Source organism: Dipteris shenzhenensis, chromosome 2, assembly GCF_047967505.1.
Source record: "Dipteris shenzhenensis isolate YYH24624 ecotype China chromosome 2, Dip_SZ_1.0, whole genome shotgun sequence".
NCBI classification, from domain to species: Eukaryota; Viridiplantae; Streptophyta; class Polypodiopsida; order Gleicheniales; family Dipteridaceae; genus Dipteris; species Dipteris shenzhenensis.
Window position 1 is genome coordinate 32753289 of NC_141597.1, and position 23185 is coordinate 32776473.

Here is a 23185-nt window from a genome sequence, read left to right on the forward strand (position 1 = left end):
GTCTCGCAAGTCAGAGAATCCTCTATGTTTTGTGGATGCAGTTAGATGGCACCTAAGCAATCCAAATCCTCCAGTTTCGAAGGGGTATAGGGCTAGAAGAATTTTGTCTATTAATTCAAGCTAAAGCTCGAGATAGCTCCCAAGATGTGGAGATGGTTAATCGATACATGGGGGTCAGAAGAGAGCCAATCGGACAGGGTACCTATTTTCGTCACTAAAAGAAGAGTGAAAAGTAGGGCTCAAAGAAGTATACAAGGACATCTACAAGCAAGACACCATCATCAACAATGAGGTAGGGGCAACTCTGGCTTGTGCCTTTGTTGCATACAAGCACGGTGAGAAGGTTGATTGGGCGGATTTTGAAGAAACGGTAATAAGAGGGCACATTTATAAATTGACTCGCCATCTCGTGCCTCTCATAGATGTGAAGCCACAGAAAGATGTGAAATCATAGGTTTTGAAGCTATCTGCAAATTATGGCTCACAGGTGCTTTACAGGAGAGATGGCCATAGTTGGTGGATATGCAAACCAGCATGAAGAGAGCCTTGCCCACACTTCTTGTCAGTAATAACAAGCTGCGGCCAAGGAGGAGGCTGAGCTTGTTCTCCACGAGCACAAGGGTAGTAGAATTCATCTTGAAAGAAAGATGAAAAAGATTGAAGATTTCATTGCAAAGATGCTTGAAGGTGACTTATCTAGTGAGACTGACTTGGATCATCTAAAGGACTCTAAAGCTGACAAGGAAGTAGATCTTCACAACATTTGCAATGACATTCTAAGTAGAAAAATTCAAAGGCATGGTGTGACAATAACATCCAGCGTAGGCAGGTGAAAGCCCAACCCATAGTATGCACACCTGCAACAATATTTACAAAGAAAATACTTTTCCCAATGAAATATTCTAAAGCATTTGAATATCAACAAACAAAAGGACAACTAATACTTCTTACCATTTAATTATTAACGCGACCTGTTGTATCATGGTGGTGGCTGGGTGATCGATAGGCCATGGGGTGAGGTTGTGGATATCATATCTTGCTATGTCATCTCTAGAATTAGACAGACTTAAGGCATCTAGATTTCAATTCTACCTCAACCTCCACATCCATGCATAGGAGTCTACATTCTTCAAGGTGCTTTTGTGCTAAGACAATGTCATCTAAGTTGCATTAATTCACTTGATTAATTTAATTCAAAAAAATGTGAAAAACGATGAATTTCCCGATTTAAAAAGAATCCAACGATTTTTCCTAATTTATTCGTACGAATATATTATTCGTAAGAATATATTAAGTAACAATTTTAAATCATATATTGTACCATTGAATAGATAATTCACTTTTTATAGCTCCTCAATCCGAGCTACGGATCTCAAGTTATGGGGATCTCCATGGACATAACACGTGATCTACAACTGTTTTGTGCTTTGTTGACTTTTGAGAACAAGACTACGTGTCATGAGCAGAGTTGTCATGAGCAATTGCTAGCCAGTTGGATTTCTCCAATGGGTTTTGTCAATCGGTAAGAAGCACCCATCGAAACCAGTAAGAGTACCAAATTCTCAATAGGGTGTGATGTTTAGCTGCCCAGATATGGATCACTTTGCATTTAGATGCCTTGTGTACTAGGAGATCCTTTTATGGCATCCTTGTCTTTTCAACATATGGTTTTGGCCCACTCAAAGAGTTTTTGGCACACATTGATTAGTAACATGTGGATGTTTTCCTCGTCGAGGCTTAGAAACATAGAGATTAACTTATATGAGTCAGAGAAGGGCATAGGAGGGAGTGTTAGACCAGTCAAAGGACAATCATGGACTCTTTATTCGGTGACCCGAACCAGGGGCAACAAGGGACTAGATGTATCAGAGAGTTAGAGGGCACAACTCGACACACCCGCCAGATGGACACTAACATGAGGACTACGGATATCTCCTCTCTACTCTTTAAACGGGCCATGGGAGTGACAATGGCACTTGTGAGACAATGAGGTTCCTTTAGAGGGTATAGAGGACGAGGGAGACTGCAGAAGGAGCAGGAGGGGGCAAGCATACAAAAGATGAATTGAAATTGGTGTGAGACTGCAAGCAGGGATAGACCTACATAGGAAAGCAAAGGGTCAAAAGATGTATACGAATGATGAGAGTGTCGAAGTAGGAGGGACAATCCTACCAAAGGAAAGAGTGGTACCTTCTAGGGAGCATTATGAGATTTTAGGAGTAGAAGCAATTCAACCTGTTGACTTTTCAAGTTTCGAGGGTGGAGAAGAACTTGTTTCAAAGAACCAAGAGATGGAGAAGGTTGTGGAGGTAGTGTCTGACATCGAGGCATCTATACCTACAACAGGATTTTTGCCTAATGATTTCCCACTTGACATCAATAATACTGTAGGGTTTCCACCAATGACCTGCCACTTGGTACTTTGTTTCCCACTACCCCGCAAGAACAAGAAGATTGGTGTAGTGACGAGGTTAATGAAAAAGAGCCATTGACTTGTGTTTAGAGCAAGAGCCATTGACCTTTGTTGAAACAATAGCCAATGTTTAACCATTGCTTTGTTTTGCAGCAGGGTTAATTGCATGGAGTGAGGCAACACGTTGTGTCCATAAGGCTCGGTTGGCTGAGTACGCTTTCTGAGTTGTAGGAGCATTTTCATGTGAGAACTTGGTTCATCGGTCATAGAGAAGAACAAGAACGGTGTCTCTCTTATCGACCTCATACACAAGTTATCCCAACAAGTGGGAGTTACACTAAACTCAAGTTTCACCTTTTCAGTCCATTTGCATTCAAAATGAAGGGATCTACCACCCAAAGTGCAGTTCAAATCTGCTGCTCCTAAAATTGTTTGCTACCTTTGACAAAACTGGTAGCCCCTATGATGCCAAATATGGATTGCTAGTGGATGACACTTAGGAGAAAGGGCTGTGAAACCCTCCACATGCCACTAATTTGACTCCAACTACATTGCCAATCCATATTTCTTATGCTCATAGGTTTCTTTGCGGGCAAAAATATTATCTATTTCTGCATGGTGAGTCGTTTTTCCAAGGTGAGCCAATATATAGATAGATAGAGAAGAGAAGCTATTTGTATTTGCCCATCTCCACCTATGATTTGGCCCTTTGGTCAAGTGGTATTTATACAATTTGAAAACAGTACCAAGTGTTACAAACCAACACTCTCAATGAAATCCAATAAGAAATAGTACTAAATACATAGTATGTACTTATATCCAGCTATGTACTATCAAATCTAATGGTATATATATTATTGTTTAGAGTACTACTACTACTAAATACATAGTATATACTTATGTAACTGTTAATTCTAACAAATGTATTGTTCAGGGTACTATTAGGATAAAATACGTAGTGTATATATCTAGCTATGTACTATTAGTACTGAATACACAGTATGTATTGTTCAGGGTACTATTAGGACAAAATACATAGTGTATATATCTAGTTATGTACTATTAATATTGAACACATAGATATATATACTATTGGAGAGAGTACTATTGATACCAAATACATAGTATGTGCTATGCATAGTATTTATTCGTCCAATATATACATATTGGATCTAGAGATGCTTGACAACTTTGAAATTGTAAGTTTTTTTTCCATAGCTCAAGGATCTGCTTGCTTATTTCTATGAGAACTTTGTAGTAGCGATTGAGCTCATTGGAGTCTACCATGTACCTCTCAAGCCTGTTTCCAAGCTTGTGTAGAAGCCACCTATCAAATGACTCCCCAACAATGTTGAAGCAAAGAAGGAACAAGTCAACAAGATGGAGAAATCTGATCTCATAATCCCTATTGAGCACTTTAAGTGGCTCTCACTAGATTGATCAACCCAAAGAAAAAGACAAAAAATATTTAAGAATGCATACATGACTAAGCATTCATGAGTCCACAACCAAGCATGGATTCCCTCTCTCCTTCATGGCAAGGTTCATGCACATGTGGGAGACATTTCCTATATGCCTTTACGGATGGGTCCAGTGGATACAACTAGGTGTATATGGTAGAGGAAGATCAATAGAATACTACTTTTGTGATGCCATAGGAGCTTATAAATTCAAGAAAAGGAATTTTGAATGCTCCTCTCAGCCTTCTAGTGTCCCATCACTCGTCACTGGTATCATCCATCATGTCATCACACACATCTTTGGTGAACATCTCACAAACTTCATGCGGTTATTCTTTGGTGACATCAAAGGAGTGAGGGCCGTCCTTGACATTCAAGATACCATAGGAAGTTGATTAAGCACTTTTTGTAGATATAGCTTGCCCCCTCATGAGGTTACTCTGCCATGATGTTCCTATCCAATGCACTTGTCAACCTAGATTGGAAATGCCAGTAAGAAGGAGGTAGGAGGTGTACTCACCCAACTAGAAGATGAAGGGCCTTTGGATCTCCCCATCTATTTTTCTAGCCAACAATCAAACTCACTTGAGGCAAACTATTGAATGGCTATAGAGAGGGTGTGTTTGGCTCTGCTATTTGCACTATGAAAATTTTGTTGATATCTCCCTTATCAAATATTCCTTGAACAAGACATGTTTTGAGAAGGTATAGCACTCATTATTGCTATTTCAAAAGTTTGACTTTGAAGTGGTAATACAACAAAGCAAGGAGCACTTTACAGCAACCCACCTCTCTAGGATTGATTCCAAAGAACCCAAAAGTATTTACTAGATGCTTCTCTATTCCAAGCAAGGGTTGTGTTATATTAGTATGAGCATGTAGCGACCCTTGTCTCCATTGGCACTTTCCTCAAATATAGATAGTGACAAAAAAACACACCCTTCTCAAGGATAGACAATAAGACAAAAGCACACGTCCTCAAGGATAGAAAGTGAGACAAAAGCACACCCTTCTCATGAAGTATGCCTAATAACAGATGATTGGTGGATATACCAATTGATTGGCACACCCTCTGCATGAAGTATACTTAGTATCAAATGATTGGTGGACAACTCTACCACATGCTATGTGGGTGGGTGCCACTATTCAGCTTTGATCACTTCTAAGAAGATTATGTAGTTTGACTTATTCAAAGATTAGAGGATTTTTTCATACAGTGCAATAAATGCCAAAATTTGAGTGCTTGGCTTGATTGTTTGAACAACAATCCAATGAGGAACCAATTTTGTTGGGCCGATCACCCCTCATCCCAATACATTTGGATAGCCACTCATTATGTCTCTGATGAACAAAAGCGAAGTGACCAAGGACAACACATCTCACGTGTCATGGGGATCTTGAAGGAATGCCGATGGAGCCTCCACTCCAAGCTAATCCTTGTGAGAGCAATGCAAAGCACGAGCCGTCTGCAAGTGTCACTCAAGTGGCTCTCGGATTGTTGCAATGTGTTTCCACCAGAGAAGAGGGAAGGGGGATAGGGGAGAAGAGACGGAGAAGGGGAGGTGGGAGAAGGAGGGAGAGGCAGGGGGGAAGGGGATAATGAAGGGGGACGGAGTGGCAAACACAAAGGCACTACAAGGGAAACAAGAGAACACGGAAATACACTCTTGAAAGAGAAGAGGGAGCTTGTATTCCAAACTTGTGCATACAACAATGAAGACCAAAGTCAACCATTTGGCATTTCATACAAGTCACCTTTTGAAGGGAGGGATAACTGTTTTCCTTATACCACTTCCTCTCATATCTCTTTTGTTACAACCACTTGGTCCCATATGGCGCCAAGGAATTCTCTCAACCTCCTCTTGTCTTCAAATGGCTCTTGTGTTATCCATATACGGGATTCAAATGGCTCTTGTGTTATTCTTGCCATTTGGATGATCCCTACGCCTCCCTCTGTCTTAAGCCATTTGAGGCTCAAAACTTGTAGGACTAGGTTGATGTTGAGCCATTTGCAGCTCAAACCCCATCGGACCATTTGCAGCTTAAAACCTATATAGCCGGATCTGTCACCGTGCTCCATGGCTGTGGCTGTTAACATGCCCCCCTTCCTATTGTTGCTAAGCCACCCTCGGATCAGCCACGCTAGAGTAGGTGAGTGGAGAGGACTGTCTGGAGGACTGTGTAGCGGTCCAGTATGCAAGGGGTGATCTGTGTGAAGTACAACCAGAACTTCCAAAAGTGGGTGGCATGCATTTCCTTGAAGGTGCGAATGTGATGGCCATGGAGGTTGTGGACTCGAAGGTAGAGGCGGAGGTCCTGGAACTAAGAGGGGCCGATGTCAGGGTTGAAGACAATCCGATTGTTGAGATTATGGAGCTTATCGTCAATGGGCCGATGGTGAGGCGGTTGAAGTGGACCGTGGCAACCATTGCGGGGTTTGGAATAGAACCATAGGTGTCGTTGAATGACTAGAGGCGGAAGTAAAATCCCTCCTGAGTCATTCTTTAGGAAAATTGTACTTTGGGAAGTTGTAAAGAATATTTGGGTCTTTTTGTTAGAGCTCTTGGAAGTGGGCCCAGGTCCATCGTCATTCCATGGGCATGTAAAGGGGGTGGATCCACTGATCGTCGTGTGTGTTGGGATAGTAGTGCCAAAATTTCTCCTTCTTCAAAAAAGGGATGTGCCAATGGGGTTGAAGTTTGGCATCCGAGTCGGTGAGGGGAATGGGTGCATCGGGGGCTAGGTGGTAACCACCATGTGTGCATTGAATAGGTTCACTGCCAGTCATTGAAGGATTGGATAATGAACTGAGTGAGGGGACGAACTTCCATAATTTCATAGAGATGGAGGCCGTTGAGCTGAGCCTCCTAGTCATGCATTAGGACACTGTCGGGAAAGTCTTGGAAGGACTATAGATCAGGTTGCCATTGGACATATTTGAGCGGGGATGAGGTGGGTGCTAGAGGGACATCATCGTCATCCATGGGCATAGGTTCCTCCTTAGTAGTCTTTGCAAGGACGATGGACTGATGGGTGTCATCCATGGGCATAGGTTCCTCCTCAGTAGTCCCTACGAGCGATGGATCAATGGGCATAGGTTCAAAATTTGCCAGCTTTAGGAGCGTGTTGAGTGCCTCATCTGGAAGGTCGACAAGAGCGTTGGAGGAAATAGACTTGGAGGTCTCGTGTTGTGCAGAGTTGGTGTTGGAGGAGTATTTCGAGAGGTTGGTGCGGGGGAGAGGGGGTGGGACAGGATTGGTGGGTTGCTGGGGGGGCTGGGGCGGGATCTGAAGGAGGTGGTTGTGGAATTTTGATTGCGAGGGGGGGGGGGTAGAGTTGAAGATAGCTATGGCTTCCTGCCCTTCCTCCTTGGTGGAAATTCGGGGTAGGTTACATGAATAGTTTCAAAATGGCTGACCAGGGATTCAAGGGAGTCCTAGAGGGCTTGTAGCACTTGGTTATACATAATGATTATTCCGAGGGGATGGTAGGCAGTGGAGCAGTATGCAACTAGGTGCCCTTTGGTTTGGACGGCGGAGGCCCGGCCATAGGTCTGCATCCAGTTGATGTCGGCTTGGAGGCTATCGAGAGTGCAGACCCATGGGTTGAGCTTGTCAGGCTTCGTAGTTGCATCCATTCTGTGGATAGTTTGTGGACTTCGTGTGATTACCCGGCACCATGCTTGGAAGTTTAGCAAGATGGGATGGGCAGCGAGGGTCTGAAGACTAGAAGGATGGAGGAGGGAGAGATTGGTGGGTTGAAGGTTGAGGGAGAAATATGACATGGTGAGGATGGGGCGACAGTGGTCGGGATTACAACGGAGGATTGTTTGGAGTGCGTTGGGCGGAAGAGGGGCGATGAGACCAAAGGGTTACCCAGTTGGAGCTTCGGATTCAGGACTATGCTGAGAGGCTTGAGGAGACTAGAGCTACAGCAACATGAGGCCTAATGGTGGAAGAGATGATGAACAAGGGAGAGGAGGGCTCCTTTTATAGAGATTTTGTCACCCTCCTTCACCCATTTATAATTGCTGCCTATAGATTCTATTCCCCATCAACCGCATAAGCCCGTATGTCACCATCCATTTCCTTTTTGGCTACTCTTGCCATGTGTCCCATCAAAAGATGCTCAAGACTCTTAAAATATTGAGAAAGTCAAGAGTCTCCCCACATGGAGCCCATAGGGACTCTCTCTTTTCCATATGTCCACATCCTCCTTATTCTAAAAGGATTTCTCTTAATTCCACACTCCTCCACATGCCTTCCACACGCTTGGCATGTGGCCTCTCTTATATTATTGGAACACATGGATATGTGCCCACCTCTTTATATGACTCACCCTTCCTATTTTCTAAAAACCCCATAATATCCCATACACAAATAACTCTCATCCCATACCAAGGTATTTATAATTCATACCTATGGTATTTACAATGATCCATTCCACTCATCCTCTCAATCCCATACAATATCTTAGAAAATAGAAATAAGTGAGAGCCGCTAGGCTATCAGAGGTTCTATGCACAGATTGCATTAGAGTGTTTGGGAGATGGTGCGTGGGGCGAGCATGTAAGTGGCGAATGGTGTGGAGACCTCGCGGTACATTTGCAACTCCTACTGCTCCTTGTCTTCCAATGTTGATTTCTCACCAGAGGTGTACATGCTCTTGTTCTCTGCCTGCATGGTGACGGTGAGGGCGCGCTCCTGTGCTAAGAGATCCTGGAGGGTTTTGATCTATCGATTAGAGAGCACACCACAAATGACTAACTGTACACTAGATTTAGTTGAAAAAATAGAATATATACAAACCCATTTAGGGTTAGGGTTAGGGGATCTAACCCTTTCCTTTATAGCACTCTATTGGGTTAGTGCTATGCACATATGATCACATGATGGTGCTATGCACACATGATCACATGATGTTGAGTGTGAACTCTCAACAAGAGGCCTGTTGCGTCGAGATTTCCTCTGTTTGCAGTTCCTCCTTTGTTTGCAGTTCATTTGCCGGAATGTCAAAGGGCATCTGGATCATCCCTGAGGGTGTACTCTAGGATTCAAAGGGCTAGTGGGCTGTGGATTTGGAGGGTGGAGGCTGAGTTGTGTCTCGAATTCAAAGAATTCATTATCGGGGTCCATGGGGAAAAAGGCGGGCAGTTGTGTAAGAAGAGAGTCAGTGGAGGAGGATGAGGCCAAGGACATTCAATGGGGGTTGTAATGTAGGCTGGAAGGGGGTAGAGGGTTGAGGAGGGGGGTCTAGCAGAACTTTGATAGAGTTTTTCTCTTTTTGCTAAAGCAATGACCTGGGGGGATAGGGTGTACTTTTATAGATTTTGGTATCCCTATGGCCGGTAAGATAGCGTAAGGTGATGGGTCATGGGGATAGGAGCTATGGCGACAGTCGGAGGGATAGCAGAAGGGCAACAGCTATGGAGATAGCAAAAAGGCGATGGGTCGTGGGTATAACAAAAAGGCGATGGTCGTGGGGATAGTGAAACCTAGATCTGGACTTGATGATTATGTGGAATGCAATGGAGATGAATGCCAAGCAATAGCATACCACACCATCAGCCAAGTAGAGCACTTGCTGAGTTTATGCATCATCTTGGTGGTCAGGTGTGTTATCGGCGATGCTGTGCACTTTGATGGACCTCTCTTGGGGTAAGGCATGTGGGTTCTTGTGTGGCTGTAATCGGGGCAAAAACAGGTTCTTGTGGTACCGCGACCCTTGATGTTGTACATGGGTTATGCTCGGGTAACACCACCGGTGCTCTATTGAGTAAAGTGTCCTTTGATGGCATTCGCATGGGCTTGGAGGAAGGTTCTTGTGTAACTACCTTGCTTTTAGGGCTCAGTTCTTGTGTTACTTCCTCGGGGACCTGAGCGACCTTCTCATTGAGTTGGACTATTCATGGAATCATGACACTTCGTGGGCTTGGGGGCTTGTTCGTTGGTGCTGGGCTCGAGGGTAGGTTCTTGTGGGACTGCATCCTGAGTTGACATAGGTCCTTGTGTTACTACCTTCTAAAACCCAACAAGTTGGGATTGCATAGTCGGTGTCATAAATTTTTTTTGGACCCAAGTGACTAGTTTGCCTTGGTAGTAGCCCTGGGCTTCCAAGAGCTTTGTCACAACCCAACGCTTGTGAGGCTGCTACACGTGGAGTGGTGAAATTGACTCTTGCAATTGAGGTGATTGGCGGTGGCGAGCTCTTCTTTTGGATGGGATTGTCCGTGTTGGTGCAAGCCAATAAGGGATCGGAGACCCTTCCCCTCTTCGGTCTTCCCAGGCCGTGGACATCTATTGAAGTGGCATTGTGCATAGTGAATGGGCTTCTTGTACTTGTTGTTTGTGGCATTTCTGACCACGATCAACCAATTCTTAATTACATTCAATGATTGTTATCATCGTGCCTACATTTTTAATCGTGAAACTAACAAATCTTGCATCAAATAGTTAAATTGTTCACAGCATATGTCAAACCAAAAGACATAACACACTCAATACAAGGTATGATGCAATTAATGGTGCAAGTTATAATCTTGCAACATGTCTTGTTTGAGCTCTCAGCCATGCCATTCGCCTTGGGGTAGTATGGCGTCGACTTCCTATGTATGCATGAATTCACTAGTCAAGATCGCTATAGTTTCATTGAGGAAATGAGTTCCTCGGTCACTGACCAATTCTAAGGGGCACCCAAACTCTGTGATGACCTGTTCTAAGGGTCACTGACTTGCTCTGTCCCTCTTGAGGGCCTTGGCTAGAGGCAACCCGTTTGCCATGTAGTGGCCTATTTCGGCTACCCATTTCGAAATTATGTCAATGAGGAATACGGGAGCATCTGGGAGGTCATCCTCGACTCTCGTTGGAGCTTCCCTATATTGGGAATCCTTGAGAGGTGGTCGGCTAGGATGTGGGTCTTTCCTTTATGTACTGTGACTATGCAGTCGGACTCTAAAAGGATTAGCACCCACCTTGTGATGCATCTCGTCATGCAGAGCTTGTTAACCAAATACAATAATGCCTGATGATCAACAAAAAAGATGAACTTGTTGGCTAACAAGTAATGCCTGAACTTCTGAAATGCATAGACCACCTTCCCTCTCTGTTGTCGTGTAATTAACCTCGGCATCGTTTAATTGCCGGCTAGAAAAGTACACCGAGTAGTCCGAGTTTGTACTGCCCTGGTTGGGCTAACACACATCTGATAGTAGAGTTTGAGGCATCTATGTGGATGTGGAATATTAGATTCCAATTCGAGGCCCGCAATACTGGTGTTGTGGCCAGAGCTAGCTTGAGGGTTTCAAAGGATTTTTGGCATTCCTCGGTCCACTCAAAGACTACTAACAGCTTGTACAATGGCCGGGCTATGTCTACGTAAAATATGATGAACCTTCGATAATAGCCCGTATTGCCCGTAAGCCACTGCACTCCCTTGGCAATTGTGGGGGGAGGTAACTCTAGGATGAGCTTGATCTTGTTGTAATCCATGGAGATGCCATTCTTGGACACTATGTGACCAAGAATCACGTCATGTTTGACTTTGAATTGACACTTGAGGGGATTCAAGGATATCCGATACAACTTGCATCTCTCAAGGACTAGTTTTAGGTATCTCAAGTGATCATCCCATGTCGAGTTCATGCACACGTCATCCAGGAAGACTTCTATGAAGTCCCTTAGCTACTCCTTGAAGATGGTGATAATCAACCCCGCTGAAATGTGGCGGGCTCATTGGTAATCCCAAATATCTTTACTTTGGCTGCATACATACTCCACTCGATTGCAAAGGTAGTTTTATGTTGATCCTGTAGGGCGATAGATACCTGATTGTATCCCGAGAATCCATCTAGGAAGTTGTAAGCTTCCTTTCCAGCTACTCTTTCTAGAACATGTCCGTGAAAGGCAAGGGATAGTGGTCATGCCTGGGGGCAGCATTGACTTTTTTCAAATCCACACATACTCAAATCTTTCCATTCTTCTTTAGGACTATCACGATGGGTGACACCCAGTTGGTATGCTCTATCTCATAGATGAATCCCGCATCTGAGTTTTTGGATCTCTTCCCTCACTATGAGCACATATTTGGGATTCATGGGATAGGGATGCTGGTGCACTGGCCTGACATCATCTAGCATGGGTATGGTGTGTTGCAAGACTTCAATGGGAACACCCTTTATATCTGTGTACTTCTAGGCTATGCACTCCTTGTACTGTTGAAGGAGGGCAATTAAAGCATGCTCCTCATTGGGGATGAGGTCATCTGCTATGAATACTAGTTGTGGGTCCTCCCCTTCTGGCACCAGGTTTACTTCCTTAACCTTGGCTGGGCCGTCATATCCTTGAAAGCACCCTTCCTCCTGGGTTCTCTTGGCGTGTTGGTATAAGATCTTACAATCCTTGATCGTGTAGGCCTTGTAATGGGAAGGTACATGTCGTAGGCCCTCCTTTTCTTCATCATCCTCCTCCACTCCCCTTGGGATGGTGTCCCTCTTGGCCATGGCGAGGGCCTTCAGGCTTTTGGAACTTGGGAGCTTCGGACCTGAGGGGGGCTCCTTCATGGCACTTATGGAGCCGATTGGAGAGGTAACATTACTCAATGGTGATTCCCAATTGGAGGAGAACTCATGGTGAGCAGGAGTGGCACCCACATATGTTAGCTACTAGTGGAGGTCTAATTTGACCCTTACTGTCCTTTTGCTCACCTTCTTGCGGCATTTGAGCATGTTAACAATTCTGAGGGGAACCACCATGCTCAACTTTTCACACTCAGGGGTTGTTATTTGGAATCCTATTCTTTCTGGGACGTCAACGTTTTCCAAAATGTGCATCCAATTCTGAGAGGACTCTGGCTTGGGGAGAGGGGCATACCAAAATTCATATGCCTCCTTCTCGTCACCTTCTCTCTCGAAAGTTTAGAACAGTTTTTTGGGATGTGGTCCTGTTGGTTGTGTCAGATTCCACGGAAAATAGTTGTCTTGATAGTGGGTGGGCCTTGTATGTATGCAAGTCCACCGCATGATTTTCTCCTCATGCCGTAAATAGATGTTGTTGATGCGCCAATCATGTATGAGTCCGGACATTTGTAGGAAGGGCCTGCTTAAGATGGCTTCATATCCAAGCTGCTGGGTAAAGTCCATGACTACAAATCTAACGGGGTACGTGAAGCCGAATCCCTTAATGTTAATACCCGTGAGGACTCCCATGGGTTTAATAGTTTCGACGTCGGCTAGCTTCACTACCAGGTGGTTTTGCTCAAGGGAAGGTATTCCCCACCTCTCCCAACATTCCCTGGTGCAGACACACACCCGCTCCCCCATCCAGGATGGCGTCAACGTTGTGGTTTTGGTAGGTTATGGGGATAGCTACATTAGTATAATTACCTTCAAAGTATTGGCCTAACCTATTAATGGGGACCTTGGGTAGGTTCCGACTTTCCTCCTGCGGTTGGTCGACTTCAGGGTTGGTAGGACCTTGGGGTAAGAATTGCCTGTTCATCCAGTTTGAGAGGTCTTGCCAGAGGGTAGGATTTCCTCTTAACAAGGATGCAATTGGCATCTTAACCTCTTTGGAGAGGAAGGTCGCTAACCCGGCACTATCACATGGTTCTTGAGGGGTCTCCCTACCTACTGATAGTAGATCCTTGAGACCGTAGATGTCTCCTTTTTCTCGTAGATTTTGTAGCATTGGGTCCTCTTAGAACATTCGTTGCATCAAGTTTGGAGCCTCTAATTTACCGGAGCTAGATAGTTCCTCTTCTTCCACCCTCTCTGGCACCCTAAGTGCCTTTTCCCCCCCTATGAGTGGTCAAGTGGTCTGGGTGGATGGTATCCGATCCCTTGTTGACCTTGAGCCTATACTCGAATTTCTCCTGGCATTCCCATACCAAGTTTTGTGCGTCTATTAAGTGTTGTTTTTCTAAGGCTGGGTCTGGATATATTTCTTTATATGAAGGTGGGAATGTGAGGCCTTGGGCTCACATTGGCTTGTTTACATCCGAGTACTTGGGTCATCTTGGGAGAGGGCTCATCCGCAGGTAGAGGAGATGGCGAGGGTGGATGTCTCCTCATCTGAACAGTCATGGATGAGCACTTGGTTCGTTTCTTTGCCCACCTTGGTGACCTTCTTGGACCTAGTTTGCAGGGGTTGGGGTGCCTTGGGGTTTTGCGGCATAGATGTTTTGTCCTTCCTTGCCTGCTTCTTCATTTCCTTGCCTATGGCCCATGCCTGCATCCTCATGATGACCTTCAAGGGCACTGTCGCTACTTGACCTTGTTCAATACTCAACAAATTGATGCTAGTACTCTTGGGTGGGGTGGCCGGAGTTGCTGGTCTCCTCAGGGGGCAATCCTTGAACAAATGCTCCACTCCACTCTTACCCTCGCGGCCACAGGTGCTGTCTAGAACACTGGGATATGTTGATCCTCAAGTAGGAGGTAGTGACTTGATGCCCCTTTCCTCATCGTAGGGAAAATAGTCGGGGTGTCCATGATCTTGTTTCGGCTCCTCCCAATCATTGGGTAGTTCCTCCATCAGCACTTGGTTGACTGGAGTTACACGAGGTGGGGAAGGTTGCGGACCCAGTATAGGTGGTGGTAAGGAAACCGGTTGTGTCCTAAATTGCCTTGGATTGGCTAGAGGGTCACCTTGTGCATTCATCAGGTTGGGTGGGGCCGTCAGGGCTAATGGGGGTCTCTCTTGATAGATCGGTTGGGGAAAGAATGCTCATATGCTTTCTCTCTTTTTCTGCTCTTTTTTTCTTTTCCCCTCTTTTCTCTCTTTTCATAAGCATATGCATTTGCGTATGCTTATGCTTATGCATGAGCATATGCACATATGCTCATGCATAAGCATAAGCATATGCTTTCTGTCTTTTTCTCTTCTTCCCCTCTTCCTTCCTCTTCTTTTTCCCTCTCTTTCATCCTCGTTTCTCTCTTTTCATAAGCATATGCATTTGCATATGCTTATGCTTATGCTTATATTCTTATGCTTATGCATGAGCATATGCTCATGCATAAGCATAAGCATATGCTTTCAGTCTTTTTCTGCTCTTTTCTTCTTTTCCCCTCTCTTTTTCCTTCTCTTTTCCTCTCTTTCAATCTCTTCCTTCTCTTCTTTTTCCCTCTCTTTTCCCCTCTCTTTCATCCTCTTTTCTCTCTTTTCATAAGAATATGCATTTGCATATGCTTATGCTTATGCATGAGCATTTGCTCATATGCTCAAGCATAAGCATAATTATATGATTTCTCTCTTTTTCTCTTTTTCCCTCTCTTTTCCGCTCTTTTCCCCTCTCTTTTCCTTTCTTTCCCCCTCTCTTTTCCTCTCCTTTTTCCTCTCTTTTCCTCTTTTTTCTCCTCTCTTTTCCTCTCTTTTCCTCTCTTTCTTTCTCTCTTTTCCACCCACGTGAAGCTTCAACAGCCAGACATTGAGCAAGCATATACAAACTTCTATCACTCTAATTCAAAGAATGCAGGAGTTTGTAAATATTTGCTTGCTCAATGTTAGGCTATCTTTTTCTCAGGAACCTTTTCCTATTTTTTCTTTTGCTCCTCAACTGTATTTGGTTCTTTTTCTTTTCAAACAGATTATAAATGGAACAACCACGCCCTCACCCACGGCTGTCCTCCCAAAACCCCAACTCGATTCCCCACGTTGGAGTGATTTGGGACTTCTCTGCTATTACATGTAGCAGAGAAGATTGCGCACGATATAGACTGGGTGAAGTATAACGTCCAAGTGCGTGCACTTGGGTGGGGTCCTCACCGAAGGTAGGTGGAGCAAGGGTGACTAAGGAATGCATGACACAAAGAGACCGCCACGACCACTGGAGCACCAAAGATGAATGTATAAAGGACATAATGGATTGTGTAGAGGCCTTCATGGACTGCAAGTACGTAATCCCTGAAGAGTATGACCTCATATTAGAAGAAGTGGAAGATGAGGTCTCGAGTGACCCGCCTAGTGGCTCGGAGGAGGAAAGTACCTCAGACTGTAATGCACAGTAGTAGACCTCCTCCACTATTTTGGCATTTCTAGAGAATGTCTCTTTTGGAGACAGATTTTTCTTAAGCATACTTTTGGAGACAGATTTTGCGCTCTCTTTTTGTATATGAGAACTCTTGTTTAACAATAGTATTTTTTATAATATTTTTTATATATGAAAACCTTCTTGGATTCCACTTGTCTTTCATAAATATTTGTCCTTTCAAAATTGGCTTTTCATAATTGTCCTTTCTGTGATGATGTCCTTTCATTATTTTCTTAAGTAATTAATTGTCTTTTCATAGTTTTATTAAATTGAATTTGAGTTTGAATTTCATAATTGTCTTAAGTAATTAATTGTCTTTCCGCTTCTTACCCGCTCTTGTGTTTGTTTTTGTTTTCGTGTTTGTGTTTGTGTTTGTCCAATCCCCCCAAATTAGACATGGGATCACATCGCACATCCAATGAGTACAAAAACCCGCGTAGGAAGAGACATCATGATCTGTACCCTCCAGAGGACTTTGATTCCTCAGGGGCCTACCCCTGCGACTACCCTTGGCGTGACTCCTCTCGGGCCTAGCATTGTGACTATCCCTCGGGGAACTCCTTTGCTAGCAGCCCATGGCTTTGCCGGGAGTCCCGATGAGTTTGTCGCACAGAGGAGCAATGCAGAGACAATGAGATTCTTCTCTCTGTTATCTCAGAGGACCTCAACTATTCCCTTTCCTACACTGACGGCTGGACCTACTCGATAGCCGTCCCCTCTAGCCCCTTCGACTGAGGGGTCATCACTTGGGCGTATCCATCGTAAGGGAAGGAAGAGTAGGAAGGATCGAGGTTGCTGTGGTGACTCGGGAGATGTAAACGAGTCAGCACATTCACATCCCTACAGGTCTCCACTTGGTCATGAGACTCAGTACCGTCAGGTCCCTTGCCCTCTCCCACTCCCTTTGCTACTCGCTCCGTAAGTGCTCATTGCAGTACCACCCCTCACTCTAGCTCTGCTACTGCCACTTCCATGACTCCTCCTTTCCCGCTCGAGGACTTGTGCTATGAAGTCACTAGGAGTGGAGAGATAATAGAAAATAATAGGAAGGATCGAGGTTGCTGTGGTGACTCGGGAGATGTAAACGAGTCAGCACATTCACATCCCTACAGGTCTCCACTTGGTCATGAGACCCAGTACCAGTCAGGTCCCTTGCCCTCTCCCACTCCCTTTGCTACTCGCTCCGTAAGTGCTCATTGCAGTACCACCCCTCACTCTAGCTCTGCTACTGCCACTTCCATGACTACTCCTTTCCCGCTCGAGGACTTGTGCTATGAAGTCACTAGGAGTGGAGAGATAATAGAAAATAAAAAGGGCTCAGAAGTGTTGGCCACCATGAGGCGGTTGATGAGTCACTACTTCAAGAGTGGCATAGCTACTGACTAACAGTATGAGAATGACGAAAAGAAGAAGGCATTGATTGAGGGATTGAAAAGACAATACCCTAACCCCCCAAATTGGGAGTTCAATGAGGATTATATGCGAGAGCGCATGTGTGTTGTCTTGAAGCATTGTAGGTCAACCTTGCAAACTTCCATCGCAAAGAGGAAGACTAAACCCAGCTGGGCAAACAAAGTTGACTGGAAGTTGTTGAAGAAGGAGTACAGGGACCAACCCCAAAAGTTCGATAGTTAGAGGAGGGCTGCGAGGAGACGACTGGACACCATAGGTGCTTCGCACTTTGGTGCAAGCGGATAGTTGGCGTTCGAGGCATGGGTGGTAAGTCTACTTCTTCTCATTTAATTTATTGCTCTATTTATTTTATTACATATTGCATGCACTTTATCTAACTCTTGTAATTGGGCCCATAGCAAGCTGCGATGGGTTGCCTTCCCACAGACAAAGAGACGAGATGCGCATTTCTCATAGGAGCGAAGCTGTGGTTTATTGAGATGGAGATGCTGGGAGCGATAGTCGATTGGGTTGAGGTGATTGCTCGCTTGGTATAAGTCTACTCCTACTTGTAATCTCACTTTTTAAATTGTTTTATTCTTTAAGTTCCAATCTAATTTTCAATTAATATGGTTTCACTCTTAGGGTGCAAGCTCGAACGTCCCATCAACAGAGGTGAGTGGTGATGACGAGGAGGCAACTCTCGAGGGATTTGGCTTACATAGCTTTGACGAGGGATATGGATCAGGCGTAGCTCACGAGGGCTAGGGATCAGGCCAGCATGACGACGACAACGACGACGACGATTCGGATGAGGAGTAGTAGTAGTAGTAGTAGTTTGTTTATACTTCGGCATGTATATGCTTTTGTATGTCGGCTCGTTTGAGCGATTTTGTATCACCATTTTTGAAAGGAAAATTTTATAACAAACAAGATTATATATACTTTCGCATGTATATGCTTCTGTCTCTCGGCTTGTTTGAGCGATTTCGTATCACCCCTTTCACAAACAAGGTTTAAGAGTTTTATCCGCCTGTGTGCTTGTAAACATTCTTTTGTAATGCAAAAAAAAAAAAAAACATTAGTGAGGTAAAACAGGGCTTGTTGTGGCCCTGTTTAGCCCCACTAATGTTTTTTTAAAGTTCTGTTAAGGGTCGTTATATAGCGACGCTTTACTAGTGTCGCTATATAGCGACGTTTACGAGAGCCGCTATATAGCGATATTTCTTTTCTGACATTAATAGCGATGTAAATAGCGACTTTTGCGCTCGTTAAAAAAAACTTTTTAGTGTAAAAAAGGTCAGTATTTCTATCGAAAAATGGCCTGTGCCTTGTAGTGTTTACGTATCCAGTGCAATATATTTCAATTCCAACCATGGTGGTGACTGTCATCTCTGCCGTGCAAGAGGGGGCTTGAACTTTACGTATTGTACTTATGCTACTTCATCTCTTTTGATCTCTGTATGGAAGGTCCTGCTAATTCTCAAGATATGAAGTCTAGGCGTTTCTATCTCTAATGGAGCAACAGCTGGAGTAAATCTAGCTCTAGCAATGCTTGCCTGAGACCAAGCTCATGTTGAGCTCTACCTTTGGGGTCAGTATACGTGAATATGAAGGTATGAGGCTAGTAAGTAAACTTGTATGCAAGAATGAAAAGGAAAGCTTTACACCAGACGATAGAGCTTCTTACGAAAGCCCAAAAACCACAAAATAATAGACTATTTCAAAGCTTCTTACGTCTCTTTTTCTCTCCCAGATGAGGCTAATGAAACACCCATGGACAAGTCCACGCCCTAGTGAAACACTCATGTAGAGCAGCAAGTTTTTCCTTGTATAATCCTGCAACATATTCGTAATGCGCAAATTGCAGAGGATAGAGTATGAAGTATACGTTCGCCGAGCTAGAATAGTTCAGGATGTTGTTTGGTAAATTAGGTAGGTCAGTGTGTGTTAGGTTAGCATGGCTGCATGCAGAGTAGTTAGAAGGCGTGATAATAAGCATCCAATTTTGGAGCGCATAGTAGATACCAAGGCTGGGTTTACACTACCTGCTTGGAAAGGGTGGTGTGAAAAATGGATTCAAGGACTTGTCCGCCGGGTGTGATGGTTCACACCAGCAATGGACAAGTCATATACAACGTGAGTGCAGTTATTTCCAGTCAACTCTCATTGGCTCGGTGGTTGAGGAAAAATATGTAGACCATAAGTCGCGGGTTCAATACCCAATGATATTCATTCGCACGATTTTCTTTTGGCTTGGAGCAAGCTTGGGCGGCCTCACTAGGCCGGACAACTTTTTGTGGTCTATTTATTCAGGCCCACGATCCCTATTCTGTTGGGATATCTCAAGGTGTATGCCTCAGGCACACCTTATGTTTCTATGTGTGAGTGCTAAAGGCACAGTTAGGTGCCCACAAGCACAGTTAGGTGGTGGAGAGCCACATAGGATGATTGAGAGAATCTAGGAGCAGATTGAGGAGATGATTGTGGAGCTCTGAAGTCATCAGTGATGTCAGTGAGCATGTATGAGGTGCCTACTTAAGGACCTCACTCTTCTTCATTCTACAACCAAGTAAAGCAAGTATTCTGATTTTGTGTCCACTCTACTCTTTCCTTTCAGTATTCCAACATGGTATCAGAGCCATTTGATCCTCCTTGAGCCCATTTTTGCCACATCATCATCTTCTTCTTCCTCTTCTTCTTCTTCACCATCTCTCCCTCTTCTTCCAAAAATTTGCTTGAGCTTGTTCTCCTCCGATTCTCACCCATTTCCCACGCCCTTCCAGCTGGAGATCCCTCTTGTTGGGGCGAATTTCGGGCTGCAAGGAATTGAAGAATTTCAAGCTCTGCTGGTCGCCATTGTACGAATTTCGTCGATTCTTCTTGTTGCGTTTTCTCTGCGCCTGCTCCTTCTTTCTCTAATTCCTTTCAGGGCAAGCTTCTCCATACCTAGAGCTACCTTGTGCTGAAATCTGAGCAGCAATGGCTGCATATTGAAGGAGAAAACAGAGAAAAACCAGTCGACTTTGTTGAAGAAGGAGAAGGCGACCTGACGCGTTTTTTCGCCTCTTCTTCCCAGAGGTTCTACTGTGGTATACCAGCTTTCTTTTGCCTCAGAAAGCCCCCTTTTTTTTGCTTTGAAGAGTGTGCTATAAGCCCTCCAAGTTCAGCTCTCTAGTTTTGACAGTTTTGACAAGCTTTTGAAAATGATGCTACATAAAATGCTACTCTAGCATTTCTGGTCTTTTGAAGTTTTCAATAACTTCACTACAAGTGTTGCTTCAGTTTTGTTTTGACTTGCTAGACCTGGTTTTGATTGGAAAGTGTTTATTTCACCCACTTCTATGAAGCATGTAAGAAGAAGCATCATTGTTTGAAATCTAGTCACTACTATTTGCTACATCAAGTGCTCATATTTTGGAAGTCTTTCAGTTATTTTTGCCTTGTAAGAGAGATAGACACTGCCCAATATCTGGGTTAGACCCTCTCATGGCTACCATATTTAATCTTGAGAAGTTCAATGGAAAGGGCTTCCATACATGGCAGATGAAGGTGAAATTTGCATTGATGAGGGAGAACTTATGGGGACTTGTCAAACCTACTCCTACCGCTTCTTCTACAGCCTCCAATGCTGGAGAATCCTCAACACCGACACGACCGGCAAGGGATCCAGCTAGAGAAGAAAAAGCATATGGTATAATTGCTCTTGCTCTAGGTGATGATTATATACACCATATCTCTGACTTGGAGTCTCCTTTGGAAGCTTGGCAGAAGCTAGACATGATTTTTGGTGCAAGCTCTCACATCTCTAAACTATCACTTAAAATCTCTTTCTTTGAATTGAAGATGACTAGTGGTACTACTTTAGCAGCTCATGTCAACTATATGCGGAGTCTTATGACTCAATTAGCTTCTATCAACTCTCCTATTTCTCCAGATGATGCTATGGCAAAGTTACTTAAGAGCATGCCTGAAGATTATGATCACATAGTTACCACTTTGAAAAATCTTCCTAATCCTAATCTTGAAGGTATTATCTCTGCTCTCCAAGAAGAAGAAAGGCATATGGAGCTCAGGAAAGGCAATGACACTGCTTATGCTATAAAAGTCCAAAAGGGCAAGTATACTCCTTGCAATCACTGTGGAAAGACAAATCACCTTTCAAAGGACTGCTTCAAAATTAATCCATGCAAGCACTGTGGCAAGAACAACCATAATGAGAAGTTTTGCAGAGCCAAAGCAAAGAAAGAAAATGCAAATCTACTTACAGTTGAGCCTCCACAAGATGAGGCATCCCATGAAGATTATGCATTTTAAACATCTCTATGTATGCTCCAGATCTCTCTTTTTTTGTCAAGGTACTCAGCCTGGATAGTCCTCCAAAATGAATGAAAATAAACTATTGTGTTTTGTGTGTTTTGTAAACACCTCTGGTCACCTTATGATGTAGGCCATGTGTATGTTTTGGTACCTCCTGCAGACATTGTGTGCATGTACATGCAGGGGAGATAACCATTGGAAGGTCTTTCTGTATCCCTTTTTGTTTACCTTACACCCAAGGGAACCCTTGCTAGCATGAGAACCTAGCCATAGATTTATCCTTGACCACCATGAGATGGCATGAGAAACTATGAGACTAGATGTATCCTTGACATAGCCTGAGGCATTTCCTTGAGGGGGGGTTTGTTGAGATATCTCAAGGTGTATGCCTCAGGCACACCTTATGTTTCTATGTGTGAGTGCTAAAGGCACAGTTAGGTGCCCACAAGCACAGTTAGGTGGTGGAGAGCCACATAGGATGATTGAGAGAATCTAGGAGCAGATTGAGGAGATGATTGTGGAGCTCTGAAGTCATCAGTGATGTCAGTGAGCATGTATGAGGTGCCTACTTAAGGACCTCACTCTTCTTCATTCTACAACCAAGTAAAGCAAGTATTCTGATTTTGTGTCCACTCTACTCTTTCCTTTCAGTATTCCAACATATTCGTCCATGAGAGATTACACCTCTTTCATTTCTTTTTTGTAAATGTCCAGGCGGGTGGTGTGAACCCACCCTAAATTAATGAGAAATAGGTGGTTATATACCCGCTGAGGGTTCTCTGTGAGTGTGCCTTTGTATAAGTGCTCCACTATTGCTAATTGCTTCCTTTTTGTCTCCATTCCTCTCTCTCTCTCTCTCTCTCTCTCTCTCTCTCTCTCTCTCTCTCATCGTCAACAGCAGCATGGTTGGGTTGCATTTGCAGTGTTGCCTCTTCGCTGCCTCTCAGCTACCTCTCCGCTCCCTCCTCTGCTCCCCTTCTGCGCTGCTCCTCCGCCCCTCTTGCTCTGCTCCCTCCCACCCTGCTCCTCCACTTTGCTCCCACTCTGCTCTCTCCCTGCGCTACCCCCTCTACTAACCCCTCCATACCCCCTCGCTACCTCTGCTACCCCCCCCGCTACCTTTGCTAACCCCCCGCTACCCCCTCCACTACACCTACTACCCCCCGCTACCCCCTCCCTAACCCCCTACCCCCCCGCTACCCCCTCGCTAACCCCCTCTGCTACCTACCCCCCCGATACCCTCTCCGCTACCTACCCCCCGGCTACCCCCTCCGCTAACCCCCACACTACCTCGCTACCCCCTGCTACCCTTCTTGCTAGCCCCCCCCTACCTCGCTACCCCCCGCTACCTCGCTATCCTCTCACTAACCCCCCTGCTACCTCGCTACCCCCTGCTACCTTGCTTTACCCCCCCCCCCCCCCCCCCCCACTACCCCTCTCGCTACCCCCTTCGCTACCCCTCTCTACCCCCCGCTACTCCCTCCGCTAACCCCTCGCTACTTGCCCTTCCCCCCCGGGGAAAAAAAAAAAAGGAAAAAAAAAAGAAGCAGCAGCTTCGACCTCCTGCAGTCCCTTC